At 29.8% G+C, this 20,028-nt stretch overlaps 1 protein-coding gene across 1 annotated transcript in view; it reads left to right on the top strand.

Annotated features, from left to right (window-relative positions):
• The window catches only part of LOC136977522 (uncharacterized), a 158,298-nt gene that overhangs the window by 95,120 nt on the left and 43,150 nt on the right, over positions 1-20,028 (top strand). The gene's annotated exons all lie outside the window — the stretch shown is intronic.

Genomic DNA, 20,028 nt, shown 5'->3' with positions numbered 1-20,028 from the left:
TTTTATATAAAAAACCGTAAAGCTAAGCAGTAAACAATATGATTGACAGATCAGATCAATTTTTACTTATATAACTTTCTGTATACTTTCTTTTTATATTTTATGGAAATTTATTAAAATGTTAGGAGTGAGTCTCTACATATAGTACGAAAATTTCATCGGTGGCTGAGTAGATAACACCACTAAACACCAACACCAGTAGTTTTTCTGGAGTTTCTTCACGTGTCTAACACCTGAATAGGTCAGTTTCCTATAAAAATCCTCCAGGGAGATATCTTTCCCTTGGCAGATCGTCCATGTGTTTCATTGTCTCACTCTCCGTCAATGTAATCTTTTATACTGTATTAAGTGTACATGATTCAAACATTGCTTGCTTTTTTCTGTTGATTGTTACTGACACAAACTAAAGCTTCACATACGTGGGGTTTTTTAAATAAGAATTCAAGCTTCTCTATATACAAAAATTATTCAGTTTGGATAAAATAGAAGACAAAATCCTAGTGATTCCCATGCCTACACGAGTGTCTGGAATCGAAATTTGTATATATCTTTTGCTTTTGTTGGGGACGAAGCGTTTGGGTTACTATGTATAAATTTACTTGTTTGAGTTGAATTTATACGTTAAATTTCTTTAATTCCGCTATAAGAAAATTTTACATTACAATATTTATTATAAATATATATTAAATAAAGTTATTTAATGATAATGATTCATTTTAATGTATGATAAATGATATTCAAATTAAATGACAAATAAATATACATTCTATATGCTCTGTTTGAAGATACATATTTAACCAGCATCTCATCAATTGATCATGAAGATAACAAACTATAAGAGTAACATAAATTAACTTTGTTATATACGTACTGTACATCAATGAATTGGATTCATTAAGAAAAAATTAGTGCATTAATATCGCTAAAACAATATGCTTTAGCATTTTTATTCGGGTTACCATTTCCGTTATTAATTACATACATCGTTACATGGAAATCTGTAAATAATCAAAGCCAGATAATATATCTATTCATTTAATAATACGCAGTTTTTAAAATCATAATATATTCTTTAATGTAACTTCTAATAGTATAACTTATTTAATCGATTAACATTTAAAAATAGGATTAAAATATAATTTTGATATCCTAAACGCCTTCCAGAAAAAAGGCTTCAAAAATTGTCATGTAATTCATCATCAAAAAATTCATTTAATCGTTCTTAACTCTGGACCAAAGAATAATATAGTTTATCAATTTTCTATGATTAAATATTATCTTAGTAAAACTATGCTTGAGCCGCAAAAAGTTAGATCTAATGTAGCAATGTATCGATTGTCATTATAAAGTATAAGATTTCGGAACTCACCATCAGCTGTTTTTAAGTTTTTTTTATTCTATTTTTTATTATGATATTGATTTATCTATTGGAGATAAAGTAATTACAAAATCGATTTTTATAATTGTCGGCTTCGAATTTCGATTTCTTGATTAGTCAAAACATTGCAGCATCCTTAGATTGGCAATACACAGATATATACAGTACGTCGAGACTTTAGTTTAGAATTACAGTGAAACCAGGCTAACTCGAACCTGGATAATTCGAAATCGTTTTATTTTCCCAATCGTCTAGTATAACGTGTTAAATCAAATTGGTTAACTCGAATTTCTCGAAACTTTTTGATTCGAAGTTCGCATTCTCTTTCGACCGATTCGAGTTAATCAGGTTTCACTGTATTATTTTCTATTAAACACCTCAGACGTTCAGCGTGCGCACATTTTAAAGCAATTGGAACGGATTGTCCTGTTGACGTACTCAAGTTACAATAGACGTACAGTACTTGTCCAAGCACGCTGTTGCATACAACAGCAGAGAGTGCAAGAGGCAACAGTTTATCTTCTTGATCTGTTGATGAGATGATAGTTAAATATATATCTTCAAGCAGAGCATATACAAAACATTTATTTGTCATTTAATTTGAATGTCTTTTCAGGGCCGGATTTACCAATCTGGGGCCCTGGGCACAAATTCGGTGGGGGCCCTCATTAAGAGTAGGCAAATTTGATGATTTAGAAAATTTACACAAAATACTGTACTTTCAACTAGATTTCAACTAGGAAGTTGTAAATTTCATTTAAAAATAAGGTTATTGTAAACATACTTATATTTTATTGTGTAAAACTAATTATTTTAATTTAATTGAAAAATATCTATGTAAAATTTTTTCCCGAAATTTTCCGATGGTTCATAGGTTTTTTATCGGGTTTGGTTTTCTTTGCCTGTGGCCCTCATGACTAGGTCACACTAGACTGTCGCAGTAATAAAAAAAAAAAAATTATGTTTATACATAGTTTTGTGGGGGCCCTGGGCACCGGCCCCAAATGTCCCTATGTAAATCCGGCCCTGTGTCTTTTATCACATGTTAAGGTGAATTATTTAATAACTTCACACTAATATTAATACATATTTATAATAAATAATGTCAAAGTTTCTTATAATTGAATTTATAAGGAAATTTAACGCATAAATTCAACTCAAACAAGTGAACTAATAATTCTTACTAAAATATTTTTCTATTTTTCTTGATTAAGATTATAATGTTAGTCTTCTATTTCATTATTTAAAATTAAACTTACTTTCATTTCCAACAAACTGAAAACATACAAAAATAAATTGCTAATTAAATAGTATCTTCTAAGAAATTTTGATCTCTTCTACTTACACAAGAAAACCATAGTTAATCTTTAAGCTTATTTTAATTTAATTGCAAATTATTTTATTTTGTATGCTTAGTAACTTTCTTCCTTCATTGTAATACATAAAATATAATAATTATAAATATAATTGGAAATTTTACAGAAAAACATTAAAAATTTCAGTTTGTTGGGTTATTTATTATCTAAAATAATAACCATTATTCTGTTTTCCGAACTTCCTAATTGAGCATCAGCCTAATTAGGAATTTCAAATTCCGTTATACAGTAAGACCCCGCTTAACGCGGAGGATGCGTTCCTAGATGACAGAGCGCTAAACGAAACAGCGTTAAACGGGGTCATCTTAACATGTAAATAAGAGGGATACGTGAAACAGAACAGAGAATAAGAAAATTTATCAGTTTTCTTTTGTTTTATTTTGTAACATTTATTGTTAAATACTTTTTTATTACACTAATTATAGACTTATTTATTGCTAATATCGTAATTTATTCATAAAACATTCATGAAAATAAAAAAAAAAGTTCGAGTAAAGAAGTTATGCTTGTGATGAGGAAGGTTCTTCCTCATTTGACATCTTTTGTTTCTTTGTGAAGAAGTCATCTAACGTCGTTTGCCTTTTCCTGTTTCGTTCAGTAAGCAGTTGTCGATAGCTAGACATCGCATCCATGACACTTCGTCTTGCCTTTGAACTTCTATCAAAATTGAAATCATTTTGTATAAACTGATCCATAATATCCGTTATAGTGGCTAAACATTTTTTTTAGAAAATCCGTTGAAAGTTCCTTTTGTTCCTCATCTTCAGAAATGCTAATTTCGTCATCTTCATGCACCTGTTGTTCTACTAATTCTTTTAGATCGTCGTTGGAAAAACTTTCTCCAGTTGTAACTTGCAATAATTCTTCAATATTCTACGCATTTATATTATCCAACCCTGTTTCATTAGCTAGCTTGATAATTTCGTCGGCATCAACAATGGATTCTCTTGTGTCAACATCCTTGCTTAGCTCCGGCCATACATTCTTCCATACTCCTTTCAAACATTTCTCGGTCACCTCATTCCAGGAAAGATTGATGTTGTCTACAGCATCCATGATATTCTAGGTTTTCCAAAACTCTCTAATGGATTGTTTATCTGCTCTATCTGTTTTATCAATTAGTTGTCGGAATGTCCGCCGCAGATAATAAGCTTTAAAATTTGATATTACGCCTTGATCCCAACACTGCGTGCGATCTCGGGGAATTTCAATACTACCGCGTAATACCGAAACAGCGTTAAGCGGGGTCTTACTGTACTTCAAAATTAATATAATGACTCTAATTTTTAGGTTTAAAGTTGACTTTCTGAAGACATTTTTATCAAAATATTCATATAAAGAAACTTCACCCAAAAGAAAAAAAGAAAAATGGAAGAAATATCAAAAATATATTGATTAGTGAATAACTTGTTAATTATAGTATGATTATAATCATAAAATTTTAAAGTAAAACTAACACTAAATAAGTAACTCTGAGGAAGTCAGACTTTAGGGATATGACAACACAATACATGTCGAGGGTGATGTATTCTGAAACGACTTTCTAGGAAAGGATTTGCCCCTATTTAGGTGTTATACACGTAAAAAATCCGGTAAAGTCCACGCCTACACTCTGTCGGTGGGGCACCAATGTTCAGTAGTTTTATGCACATTGGTAGGCCTGTGAGAAAGGCAGAAAAATCGAAAAATAATTTTTTAAATCGTTAAAGTATAAACGTTAAAAATATTGGGTATTAGGCTAGTTTCTAGCAATACAATTCAAAGACACAAATTTCATCCATACTAAGTATTTTCTGATTGTTTTTGTTCCAATTTCCTTTTGTAGCTTTGAATCACACATACCATACATTTTTTTAAATACGAGTATTCGAGTGTTTATTATAGGTAATAATATACTCATCATTGTTTTACGTTTTATTTTTATATCAAAGCCCAAAACTACATATCTATTTTAATGGAAAGTTACAGAAATTACTTACTTATGGTGTTACAATAGATAAATTACTGAACGGATTGCTTTTAAAATTAAGTGTTTCATAATATCCTTAGGAAAAATTAATTTTACTTAATTTATTTATTAAAAATGATTCTAAATTATTAAAAAAATAATTGATTGAGTATCATGAAAATATGAATATGTAAAGAATTTATAAAGCCAACAATACTGAACAGGTATTTTTTATTAAAACACCTAAAAATTTTATTTTAAAATCTTTAATTAAGTGATACGTTTGCTCCCTTTACTCGGATATTTTTACATTAATTTAACTTCGTCTCTTTAGTTTTATAGTGAGAAATTTTAAAGATTGGTGTAAATTTACATGTTGAAGTATTAAAAATTCGCATTACTGTAACTGATGGAATAGACCTTACAATACAAGTAAAATTTAATTAGAAAATGTTTATTATTTGTTCTGAAAAAGATATTACTTATTTTCTTAATCTGGAAGGAAATTTATTTATTTACATTATATAATATTATAATGCATAATTTTTGCACGCTGTTTATTAATGTTAAATAGTTAAGCTTTTAAGTTCAACGGGTATATTATATATTTTGTATTAATTAAATAAATTTTTCTAGATTCAATTGAATTTTTTCCTTTAAGAAATATTCGAATTTTCTAATATTAATTTATTTTTATTTTATAACAATAATGAATAACAAGTTTTCAAGGAAAAAATTCAAAGATGTATGATTTCACTTAAAATGCCTTAAGATGAAACGGAGAAAGAATGTAGCTTCGTGCCAATTTAAGAAAAATAGTGCCTCAGAAAATATAAATGAATACGGTAGTTATTAAAATGTAGAGATTCGTCGTTATTTTAGAAAATAGTTAATGAATTTTGCCCAAGGATATTTGATCCGATAGATAACATCCTCATTTTCCAAAATGAATGGATGGCTTTTTTTAAAGAAAGATAATACCGAGGAAAAATGAAAAGTCTTTGGTTTCAATTTGGAATCAGATTCCGTTAATTGGCAGAATTGGATTAGTCTTTTAATTATATGAAGAATAATACTGCCCGGATATAAACTTAATCTGGGTTTCCTTTTTTAAAAACTGCTTCCTTCTGAAATTAAAGAGTCCTTTTTACGTTTATTCCATTATATGTTGAGATCTACGCAAGAATAGGCGTGAAATTAAATATTGTATGAGTTATAAAGAAAAGAGTAGTAGATAGCATCCTGCCAATTACTCTGCTATCGACTCCGAGAAAAACATTTACGGTACACTGATTTTAATTTAAAGATTTCAGGAGTCTTTAACTTATGCCCGCAGGCTCCGAAGCAGGTTGATCCGTATCGCGTAGCTTGTTTTCATTGACATGTTTTATCATCAATCTTTGAAGTAATTCAAAGCATATAAATAGGAAAAAACAACTAAAATTAATATGGTATCTCTGCAAGTGATCTTTTATAAAAACTTATTTAAAGAAGGTAGTTTCTTATATCTTTACAAATCGCTACCAGAAGAGAATTTTAAGTCTTAAGAAGTTTGCCAGGGGATATTTTTTCTAGTTTTGGTTCTACATACCTTTGCCAACAAACCTTTTCGAGAATGAAATATATAAAATCAAACATCATCGAACATCACCGTCTAACAAATATCTAACAGATATCTTAATATTGAGTGCCACAAAATTTGTTCTCAGTCTTTAAAATAATAATAATATTGTGAAATTTGCAACTATTATTTTTGTTTTATATCCACTGTTATTCAGCAATAAAAAATCTTAATCTTTGACTATACCTTTTGTACTTGGCCGTAGACTTGTCTTTTACAGATCGCATGGCCTTTCTCAGAAAAAGTTTGGAGACGGTTGGACCAGATTTATGGATTTGACTGACAAAAGTTTTTGCTTTGAATTCTGTGTTGCGAATACATTTGTCAAAAAACATAATAAAGCTTTGGCTGCTTTTATAGATACTGAAAATCTTTTGATTTCAAATCTATTAACAAAACCACATACTTAACTGATATTTCTTAAAATACTTGGAAAATTATTTAGTAATTATAAAGTAAGTTTCTTGAAGTTATGTCGAATATATGTTATTTGAAGTTAATAGAGTTTACTCAAAAAGTTTTTATTTCTCCATTTATTTTCAATTTTTTCATATCTGAAAGCGTACGAATATTTCGAAGTGAAAATGACGACATAGTAGTAGAAAATAAAGTAATTCATTGTCATATGCTGATGATGATTTGTTGATCTCGTGACATTGTAATGGAAAATAAATAGTTTAGAATCCCATCTGAGATATTACATTTGAAAATAAATCGGAATAAAACAATATTTGTCCTTAAAAATGACACTGGAAAGATGTCGAAAGTTGTAACCTAGAAATTTTCTAAGTACAGTGTAAGTAGTTTTTAAAATTAATCATTTATGTGTAATTTTTTTCGTAGAAAAATAATTTCCATCAACGTTTTCAATATAGCCTGACGAAGTCTCGCGTGTTCATAAATACCAGTAGTTTAGTTTAATCGATGTTTATAATAAACTTTGATATAGAAGATCAATTTAAATTATTTCATACCACAATTTTCCCTATGATATCTATGTTATGCTTGACGAGTTTGGTTTCCAGATTATTTTTGGTGTCCTTCTTGGAGTTAAGCGCAGTGTTTCAAATTATGTTTTATGCCATGATACTGGTAGATATTTGTTTTATCCTTTTGTAATTAAATGATAAATTTAAAAAATAAGAGATACTCAGAACGGTCTGATGATAGCGATAACATAACGGAATATTGTATTTAAAATTTTTTATTATTTCTTCTTACGAGGTTCAGAAACAATTTCTGCTCCACTGTGCAAATCGGGAAAAGTGCGTTATTACAAAATCCAAAGATCTCTGTATCTTTGGATTTCGTACATCGGATTTAAAAACATAATAGAAAATAAAGTAAAAAATACAACAAACAGGTATTTTCCTGTATCGTTTACAAAGCTTAATTCCATGGAAAAACTTTGTGAGCGAAGCAATATAACTCCTGGAAGGTATCTTTCTTCAGATAAACTTGTATAAATCTTTTGTAGTGGTAGGCCTATATGTATATTGATTAAAGCAAATAAACAGTTGCTCTTGTTTTAAAGTGAAGCTGTCGCATTTCACAAAAAGATATTCAAAACTTTGAATTTCTTCACTATAATCAAAAGAAGTATCATTTTGCTGTCTCACCTTGATCATCTTATTACATTGTAGCACAAATTGTCTTGAACCACATAGTAATCTTTAGAGTACCAAGTGGTCCATGACAATTTATGCTGCAATGTAATTAATTTGCTGCCACTTTAAATTTTGCATTCTTTTTATGACGCTCAAGAACATGAATGGATGGGGCGGCCTTATTGCTATCATTCCTATCCAATCTACCATAAATTGTATGCACCTAATTATATGCATGTTCTCTTAATTATATGAAAGTTGTTTTACATTTATAAACAACATTCTGTGGGCGTGAGGGTCATGTCAGTGTATCCCACAAGCCTGAGTGGGAGTTGATGTCACTATCAATGTCTTTGAAATCTGTTTAGTAAATTTTCTAATGACAGAAGAATATTCAATCATCTCTAATTGGACAATATATGTGCGCCAAGATCGCCATGTTCTTGCTCACACCAATAGCAGTACAAGCCACATTTTTGGGACTTAACTTCGATAGAAAATGGATAGGAAAATGATAGCCTCAAGTGATGATTGTTTTGAATCATAGAAGACCACATAATGTTATAAGTAGGCAGTTTGCTTCTGGATAAGAGCAATATTATTTTCTAGAGTCTTACAGAGGGCAGAAATGACACTGACGGATTTTTGAAAATTGATTTGTACACATTTTAACAAGTCATTTTGTCCCTGATAGTAATGTTCAAAATAACACCCAGTCGGTTGAACAAAACACAAAGTTATATTTACAAGACAAATATACAAAATAACGTTACAACTAATTATGCACAAAACACTGATCCAAGTGACCACCGACTATAGTCCGTACAGGTTTCGCCAGAAAAACACCTTACGATCTCAGGTTACAGACTTAGAATCAGCAACACCTCTGAGTCCCGAAAAGTTCGTAATAAACCACTGGAGTTCACTTTCACCAGGTTTCCGTCACGTCCACAGAGAGAGATAGTTAGAACTTTGATAGAAAACGATCCCCCTCTTTCCCGCCGAAACTACTTCTTAAATAGTGGCCGGCGTTCGAATCCTCCACCAATCCGCTTCGCTATTTCCGCAACGTCCGGCCAACGGCCATTCTCCGCCAGCCAATCGTCCGTCGATCGTTGATTCAAACCGCAACGGTTTTTCTAAGGGTTCTTCCGTCACAAAAGTTCGTTATCTTGCGAACAGGGCGGGAATCGCTTGCCTAGGCGATTCCCTACCCTACACTGATTGAAATTACTCTCTATAATCGGTTTCTCCATAAGCATCTGTACACTTCTTTTTACGAGTGAACCCCTTTTTTTTATCAATCGCATTACAAATTGTAATTGCAATTTGTCATTTGTTCACGTTTACATTTATGAAACTTCGGCTTACTATATTAGAATACTCTGTGCTAAAGTGATTCCTCTTCTACACTGCTCTTCTACTCAGCCTTCTCTTTCCAATATTTAGAGGCGTAATCGATTCTACAGCAATTAAAGTATTGCAAGACATGTACAGTCTCATTGTTACAACACAGTCAACCAAAATTTATTTTTTTAAACTTTTTTAAATTTTGGTAAAGTAACACTACGGTGCGGCCCTAGAACTTACTATTTTAGTCTTATTTGTGATGATTCGCCACAAATTACTCAATATCTCTCTTTATTCAATGTCCAATATCTCGGTGACTCAACAAGTAGATTTTTCTCTATTTTCAACTAAAATTTCAGGCTAATAATACGACTTCAATTAAAATTGAAATCGTATTATTAGCCCGAAATTCCTTAATCGATTCTTTATGTCAATCATCATTTTGGCTGTGGATCGAGTCTATGATACCATCTTTCAGGAAGTCTTTAGACATATCTTAACACAGTCATGTGTAATTTTGTCTCTGTTGGTCTATATGTTTCTAGCCCAATTTTACTCTTTATCGTCATGCTTAGATTGATTTTTTTATTCTTCTTCTGGAAGAAAAAAATCGTATATCTTGTAGAACTCATATACTTTTCTACTTCTATGCGAATAATTTTCGCCAAATTTATTCTGTCAACTTGTAGATTAACTTCTCTATTCATGTCTTGTGAGGACAGTTTCTCTTCAGACTCATTCCTCTTCTGTCTCAGCCATAACGGCTAGTTCTTAAAAGGACTAAAATAAATTCTACTGACAACTTCGCCCGTAAATGGGTTACTAACAGGGAGGACCACTTGGAGGTCTGCCAGTAACTTCCCTGGTTCGATACGTACAATCGAACCGGAAAGTCAATAAAAAGCAAAAACAGAATGCGAAGGCAATGCCAAACAAAAAAATAATAAATAAAACAACAACTCATCAAACAAATTATTCCAATAATCAGATAATTAAAATAGCTAATGGTCAGTTTTGGAATTTTGCCATTTCAATTCTAAATCTAAAGTTTGAAGGAGACAGAAAAGTTCTTAATTTCCATATTTAAAAGATCAGGAATTGTGACCAATTCAAAGTTTCACCCATGGTACAGTAAATGTTTTGATAATTTCTTCTGTAACAACAAATACAGGTGAGGTTACATCTAACGATAAAAAGATTTTTGTTCAACTCAGATTTGAATAAAAATCTTTCGTTTATTGGAACATTTCATTTTAAATTCTATAGTCCTTCTGCAATTCGTGTAAATGAATGAATTTGATTTGTATCATACAATAAAAGTTTGAAAAGTAATTAATAAAGGACCTAATGTATTGACTCTGTGTTTAGAAACTACACAGAAACGAATTTCAGAGATCGTTTGTTTGTAATTTTTTACTTCTGTAATTAATTAAATATTACTAAATATTAACTAGACATAGTCCTTATCTCTATAATACGGCATATTCCTTAATATTTTGCCAATAAAGATTGATTGATAAGAGACATTAGGAATTTTCATTATAATTAAAATGCATATAATGAACTGTTCTAAATCTAGAATTTTTTGAAATTCATTGTTTAAACTTGTGCTAATTTAATATAATTATTTAATTTTTATTTTAACTTTTTAAAATAAAAATATTTGTTTATTGTGTTAATAATAATTAACATTGTAATTTTTTTTACAATGTTAACTTTTCATAATATTTATGTTATTTTTAAAACGAAATAAAAAGGGTCATACTGTTCAGAAAGGAATTTGTAATTAAATTTAAATTTTATGTAGTTTTCTGAGTACAAATTACTTTTTAAAATTTAAATGTATATTTTTAAAAAACCGACGAATATATATACAAGATATATTTTAAAATTAATTATTTTAACTTTTAAGACTAAACTATTAGCCTTTATTTTTAATTGCCCTCTTTCATAGGTATAATAATTTCGTTAAGTTCCAATTATTGCAACTAAAAATGTTAAATTTTAATGTTTGAAGCAAATATTTATATTCCACATATTTTTACATAATTTTCATTTGTAAATAATGTTATTAAACAATTGGGTACTTTCTTTAAGTTTATCCAGGAATATATCTTTATATATTTTACAGATATATATTTTAAATTACAAAATGAAATGTATAGAAAGGCATAAGGAGAGAGGAGCACACAGGAGCATATATGCCTCCGGGAACGATAACTCTTCTAATAGATTAACAATTATTTTTGTAATTATTTACTACAAAAAGTTAAATGATGGGTTGTTATTAATATGAAAATGCTGCTCAGAGGCATATTCAATATTAATCACAAAAATACCATAAATTCACAACATGCCTCCGAAAATGTATATTTTTACTTTCATGATATTAAAAATTTTATGTATTTATGAAACACAAATCGCACTTCTTTCAATTACGATGTTAAAATATTGGCTTTGCTAGAATTAATAATTAGTAAACGTCATAGAATATTTTGTCTAAAAGGAAATAAACACATGAAATATAAACCAGAATTTATAATTCTATTTAAAAAAAAAATTATTTAGTATACTAGTACTTTCTATATATTAACAGGACTTATTATACTGGAAATTATGGATGCAGATATTTAGTCTTACAGACCAAAAATAATGTGAACTAAATAAAGAACATTATTTTTGATCTGTAAGACTAAATATCTGCATCCATAATTTCCAGTATAATAAGTCCTGTTAATATATAGAAAGTACTAGTATACAAAATAAATTTTAAATAGAGTTAAAAAGGACACAAAGGCATAATAATTAATAATTAATTATACAGAATTTATAATTATTTATTTAAATCAAGTAATAAAAATTAGAACAAGTTTAGAACGTTCTTTAATTGAAGCATTTTTATCAATTCAAAAACATCTTACGCATTCAGTAACTAAACTTTGTACAGTACATAGTAAACATCATTGTTTATTGAAGTATTACTATAATTAACTATAGCAACTGTGCTTTTATTCAAATAAATTTATGTATTAAAATTATTTCTATGCTTTGGCCGGTGCTGCTGGTGACTTTTGTTAAGCACTTCACTTGTGACTATAAGCCTGAAGTTACTAATTTGATTAACACGCCGATTTTATTACTAAAGAAGATTAACAGTTGGATATTTAACCTTAATGAGAAATTTCTAATATTAACGAAAATGCAACGTTCTCCAGTTAAGCGAGGAAGGCCACCACTTAACAGAACCAAATCGGGGAGTAAACGCAACGACTACACAGCAACAAGTTCCAAGTTAATTACGGATTATAATTTACAAACGGATAAAAATATAAATGCTATTTCCGAGGAATATGAGAATATTAGTGAAGATTTAATACCCCAACACATTCAAGAACAATCAGGTGAGCCATTCTTATTATCCACTTCAGTACAGGACACGGACAATCTGTTAGACACTTCTTTGACCGTTCTATGGAACAAAATATCCAACCTTATAGAAGCAACTAGTGATAACTATCCAACCAAATTACTAATATAAAGGAGGAACTGAATCTAATCCATGAAAACCTACGTGAAACCAAAGAAAGACAAACTAAGATAGAAGAACAGATAACTAAATTATATCAACAGATTGACACCTTGCAGATCGAAAAAGATTTTACACAATTTAAAATGGACACTCTAACCAATGATTATAATCGTAATAATATCATATTATACAATTAACCCACTTCAAGGGCTATTACTAAGAAAGAAATTTATAAATTTATTGACTCTTTACTAAATACTCACAGTATGGTTCAAGAGGATATTTTAGGGATGTTCAACTAACTAAATTACCTAAATTGATTTTAAAAATAATCTTTGGTAATAATCAACTTTAAAATTCTGTCTTCTTTACTTACATTCTGAAAAAACAACAAAACCAACTTGAAGGCTGGGAATATATCCAACTATCACCAGACCTTACAAAAAGTTCAAGGAACAGACGTAAAAACTTACTTTCAACGCTTTATGAAATTCGAAAACTAAATCCACAGGCCAAACTACATAATGATATTATAATTACAGGAAAAGAGAAAATTACATACAATATCAATGGAAAAAGTCTGGTTTATGCAGATTCATTTTTACCATTTCCTAACTCAACAAGATCCAATAGCTGATACACTATAAAACAAAGTCAAACGCAAAGTCACTCTAATCTCGGAAATAACAATCCAATATCTGTCATAAACTGGAATTGTCAGGGACTTAAACATAGAACTTCATTTGTTAAATTTATGCTGGCTAAATATAAACCGTTCATTTTTGCTATGACAGAAACTTGGATTACAACGGACAACTTCTATATATCTAATTTTAATAATTTTACGGTAGTAACCACTTTAGCAAGTAAATCAGCAGGTCCAGGTCGCCAAGAGGAGTCTTTGCATGTTGATAGAAAAAGACTATAGTACAATAATTCAAGTTAAAAAAATCTATTAATTATATTTTACTTCTCATTTCAATAAACAAAAACAAAGTATTAAATAAGAATAATAATTTATTGATAATAATGCTAACTTATGTGCCGCCTGGGGATATAACTTCAATTAATGAAATTTTCAAAATGATCGATACATGGTACCATATAACTCCTTACATTATTGTACTAGGAGACTTCAACTCCAGAATTGGAGAATTGATGGATTATTTCTATGCTTTAATTTTTTTCTTAATAAACTTGTAGGGTTTGGAATCGCTAGGCGAGCGATTTCCGCCCTGTTTTATTATTCGCATTTTTCACCGGATTCTCGCCCTCTGGTGTTTAAAAACAAAACTATTCTATCTGGGTCGTTTGATTAATTCTTGTGTATTATCAGCAGTAAATATGAATAACAATAGAAAAAGCAAAGCTTTCTGTTGCGTTCCAAATTGCAATTTCAAAGATTTACGGGAGCCTAATATAAGTTTTCGTCTATTCTCACACGAAAAACAGATGATTATTCGGAAATCGGTCGGTTATATTTATGAGCTTCTCAGAATTGTGAAAGAGTGAATTAGACTTAAGAATTGGCAGTTTCCCGATTGTCCAATTTTACACGAACAAGTTATGCTGTCAATTTTAAAAGATATTTTCTTAAAGTTAAAATGCCAGTTATTTTGTGTGGGACACAGGGTCGGATTTAAGCATTTCGAAACCTTAAGATGAGTGTAAGTCCCCTTACCAACCCTTCACAATTTTAGAAGTCAATCATAAAAAGAAAAAAAATTAAATCAGACTATCTCTCTGATTCAATACGGTTATTGGAAGAAAAAGATGTGAGGTTTCACTAGTCTTCTGTTTTATAACTGAATTTAATTAAATTTTTATACCCATTCCTTTAAAAATCTTTTTTAAAATTGGTTTTATCATTTTTTTTAAAAGACCTTACGTTAATTCTTAGAAAAAAAATTATCGAAATACTACACAAAATAAAAAGTAAAGTATGTTTTGTTGGTGTAAAGGTCGCTTTTAGCGTCCTAAGTCGAAAAGCCACGCGACAGAGATAATTGGACCCACCTGGCGTTGGGGCCATAAACGGCCGGAAAGATCAAAGGAGTAGCGGTTTCGTTTAGGGGTCAATGTGCGTGCTACGTGTCGGCCGGCTGGAGAAAAAAAAATGTAAACGGGACGGACGCGAATGTGAGCTACGTCGGCGGGAAATAGGGCGGACGTCTTTGGAAGCTCTCAAAAAAAAAAAAAGGAAGGAACTGATGGGTCGCAGGTGGTCGCAGCAGGATCCCTTAAATTGGAAGGGTGGCGGAGAAACGTGGAGAAAGGGCGAGAGACCGGATACGTGGTGGTCTCTGACACTAGGTAAGCCTTTGAGGTGTATAGAGAGAGCGTTCTCCTCTTGGAAAGTCCTCCGGAAAAAGGTTAGTGCAGAGACGGACGGCCACGCGGTTGAGCCATCTCCGGAAAAGCGACTTGAGTTCGCCGGAGACTAACAGTCCCTAATAGACAAGCCGACGTGCGATCCCACATCTTTGTTAGGTAGCGTATGTAATGTCGTCGAACATTGTACATCTTGTAAATATTTGTTGTGTAAATAAACTGTATATATTTACTTGTTGAGTGTGGAGGTGTAGCTTTCCTCGAACCATCTTACGGACATTCTCGAGTCACAAAACCCAACTCGAGACGGAACATCGTAAAGATCGTGACGGATATTAAGGATCTTCACTGTTGGTTTGTAAAAAAAAATGTTTATTACAAAATTCGACTTTAATTTTTTTTTGTTTGTACAAATGTTTGAGGCTCCTTGAAAGTCGAAGCCTAAGCAACAATTTACATAGCTTTTTACTTGTAAATCTAACCCTGATAGGACAATGTCAAAGCTGATGTTTTCAACACAAAGGGCACAAATATGCATAGAACGATCTCGCTCACTTGCTTCGATACCACGTAATGACGTATCCCGCTAGCAATAATTGTTCTGCTACCATAAAATTTCTCGATAAACAGCTACAAGCAGCATATATAATTATATCGGGCAGTAATATATGATTAATTTTACATTACTAGTTACAAGCGATCCTGATAAAGTAGCCATTTTGTAAAAATTCAGCGCCCTCTATAGTTCATGAAAAACGCGAATAACGAACTTTCATAACGGAAAAGCCGTTAGAATCGGCCGTTAGAAACGACCGTTAGAAGAACCGTTGAGTTTCAAGTCGACGACAGACGGACGATTGGTCGGCGGAAGTTGACCGTTGGCCGGCCGTTGGGGAAACATTCAAATTTGATTGGCGGAGGATTTAAACGCCGACCGCTATATAAGCAGTAGTTTCGGCGGGAACGGGTTCGTATCGGGATCGGCTGGATTCGTATCGGGAAGATCGGATCCGATCGGATCGAGATCGTCGTTATCGAAGTGCTAACTAACTCTCTCGTTGGACGTTACGGAAATCTGGGGAAAGTAAACCCCAGTGGTTGAGTACGAACTTGTTCCTGACTCGGAGGTTTTGTTAATTACAAGTCTGTTTGATCGTAAGGAGTTCTTTCGACGAATTTGTACGGGAATAGTCGGTTGTCGTTGGATTAGTGTTTGTGCATATTTAATTGTGACTCTAATTTGTATTATTTTGTACATTTATATTGTAAATATAAACTTTGTGTTTCGTCAAACCGACTGAGTGGTTATTTTGAACATTACTAAACTTATATCGTATTATAAGCAAATTCAGTTTGTTACATTCTAAAGTTTTAAAAGTTAAGGAGTTAATATCTACATTTTAGTTTTTATCTATGCTTAACATTTTAAACATCTTTTTAATAGCAATTTTCATTTGAATATGAGAATATACAAGTAATATTCAATTTTAATCATAAAAAATTTGACTACTTTCGCTTCAGGTCGTTTATCACTTTTTTAATGAAATTTGTTATAAATGTATTAGATTTATGACAAATCTAATTATTTACAAAATATTTAAATCGATACGAGATACGAAAAAAATATTAAAAAACCAAACATAAAATCTAATAAAATTCATTTTTATGAATCAGGAATGCAGTAAAATACTTACATAATTTTTGATTTGCTTTCATCGACGTTTTTATAATATAAATCGATTTAATTTTAAATAATGGCCATTGAATTTATACAGTTTGGACGGACTTATATGGCGTGCCATTTTGATTTTCACCGTTTCTTAATTGATCCGGATTCGAATATGATCTTGACCTTGATCTTGATGATTTATTTTATAAATAATTCAGTGAGTCATAGCTTTTATATAACATCTTCCTGCTATTTGCATTGTAATCAGGCGTGTTTGAGTTGTAATCAGGTCGCCCATAATGGAGGGAATTTACGTCAGCTTATGTAATATTATAGGTTGATGCTTAATGTAACAAATCCGATATATATTATTATACAGCTTAAAAAAATATAAAAAATTTCATGAGATAAACTTTATATATTACCTTAAACATGACAAATGTTTAACGATAAAATTATTTTTCTTGGATATCTCTCATCAAGTATTTAAGCTAGTAGGATAAACTTTATAGATATAGGCTACCGTATACTTTTCACATCACACAAATACTTTCTGCATTGATTTGACACTTATTATTATTCTGGAATGTGCAAGACAATAAACATTCGGGATAATTTTTCTCATTCTACAATAGAATACATAATACGTTACAAATTAATGCAAAAAGTATAAAGTTTTTTTAAATTTCTTGTTTTGTAAATAAGAACCCATTTGGAAAATCCAATTCCTTCCTTTGCTGATGGATGTTTGCATAATTATTCACTAATAAAGAAAATATAACAAATAAGATGAATTTTTATTACTTATTTAATTATATTAATCAGATATGAGATGTATTTATTAATAAAAATGTTCAAGATCAATACATATTCGCTCGAGATAAAATAAATATTGTAATGTATTGAGTAAGTACATTTGTTTTTTTACTTATAAAATAAATTGTAGTCATTTCTGACTGATACAACTGGACGTATAAATTGTCTGAAATGTTTTCAAAAATATCTACTAGCTGCTCTGAAGGGGTTTTCTGCATGCGTGCTGTCTAATAATCGTACAGAGAGACACTTCGAAAATTATATATAAGCCTATATATAAAGATTATTATAGTTATTTGTCGTTTTTCTGAACATTTCTCGCTGTCATTTATTAAAAGCAAAATCAATTATTAGCTTTAGTATCATTGTAATTTTTAATGGATGTTCATTTAATTTTCCGTTTTTATTGATTCTTCTTTTTTTATCAATTATTTTAACATTGATTTTATTAAAAATAAAATGAATTTTTTGACACTTTCTATAGTTTTTACAATTCTTTAATCGATAAAAAATGGTAAATATTATAAAGAGTGTCTTAAAGAGGGAAAATTCATTAAATTTCGATACTTTACAGATTAAATATAATAATTTATTTATTTATTTATTATTAAAAATAATATTATTTTGTCAAATATTTTGCAGACCTCATTTCATTCCATTTGGATATTTTTATATTCACTATATCATACTAAGACATATTTTTAGTATTAACATTTTCTTTATAGGCAGAATACACAATCTGGTTTATAATTAATAATTATATTTACAGGTAAATAAACACTTTTTAATTCTGAATTTCCAATGTCCCGAATTCTAGTGGACTTGCTGAGAAAATTGGCCAATTAAATACTGTAATAAAATTACAGCATTTAATCCACGAATTTTTTTTCTAATTGTAACTTTATTGTAATTTTATTTATATTATATATAATGAATATTTGTTTGGATAATTTTTATATGAATTTTATTTCTCTGATTTTTATAAAATAGATTATTAACTTTTGAATATTTATTTAGAAATTTTTGTTGTACAAGTTTTCAAACATTTTATGTTCAAGATTTTATATAAAAAACAACATAGTTAACCATTTACATTCTGAAGATGCCATCACTCAAGTGAACTCCATTCATGGTATGACATTTTTCGCATCTCTAAATATATCGTACTGTACATAGAGGAGCACAACATACTCTCGGGTGTGCTTGCAATTGAATGAAGAACTTTTGCCTAAGAATTTCAATATTTTGTGTACAAAGAGTGTAGTATATGAAGATCGTCCACAAGATATTGAAACTCTCCAGGCAAAAATTCCTCATTTATACCCGAGAATATATTACGCCGCTCTATACATGACATACTTTTGAAGATGCAAAGATTATCTGCTCATAAATGGTCACTTGAGTGATGTTATCATCAAAATATAAATATTAAACTATGTTTAAATCTTGTACATAAAATTTCTTAATAAATATACTATTTAAAAGTTAATGATCGTCTGTTTATAATCGCCGTTTTCCTGACGCCTCTGTATTTAAAAATAAATTAAATTTGAAACATAATATTAACTATGGATAATTCTTTTCTTTGATATTATAAGTTATATATTTTGTTACAGGATATATTAAGATTATTTATGTTAATTAATATTAGAAGTATACAACTCATAATATATTACTTATAAAATTAAATTTTATTTTTACCAATCATTTTTAAATTATTAAAATTATCGTTATAAAATTAAGCAATTGAATTATAAATTATTATGTACATTATAAAATTATACACTTTTCCTTTTATTGCATATTTTATTTAAATATTTATTCGTGGCATATATTCAACTATAAAAATTTCAAATTTATATATTATCATCTTTATTTTATTCCTAAATATAATATTTTTTCTTTTTCTATTTATTTATTTATTTATTTATTTTAGAAAGAATATTTACTGTAGAGTATTGTTTTTAAATGTTCACCATTTTTTTACAAATTACAATATTAATAAACTTACTCGATTTTCTTAAAAAGCTCTACGATTTTTTAAGAAAAAATATAAATAAAAACGTGCTAAAATTTTGAATAAATTACGTTAAAATAAATGTGCTAAGCACTTCAGTATTTTCATTTGCCTTTTGAATGAGATACATTACGTGTCCTTGATTTTTCTCACGTTCAATGAAACTTTTAAAATATTTTTATATTATTCTTTGTTGAAAATCTGTATTGAAAAGAAAGTCTTTTTGTAGAATCAGAGAGATGTTTTGATGCCAAGACGTGCAATTTATTTAGTAAATGATTCTATTTATAGCCTAAGGATACGAAATAGCAAGATCTAAAACGAACACAAAATGTTTCCTTGATAAATAAATCAACGGAGTCTCCATTCTATTCTGAATTTTCAAA

Source organism: Centruroides vittatus, unplaced genomic scaffold (genome assembly GCF_030686945.1).
Source record: "Centruroides vittatus isolate TY-2023 unplaced genomic scaffold, ASM3068694v2 contig_460, whole genome shotgun sequence".
Classification (NCBI taxonomy): Eukaryota; Metazoa; Arthropoda; class Arachnida; order Scorpiones; family Buthidae; genus Centruroides; species Centruroides vittatus.
Note: the sequence above shows the minus strand (reverse complement) of the source record. Positions and strands in the feature narration are given on the sequence as shown.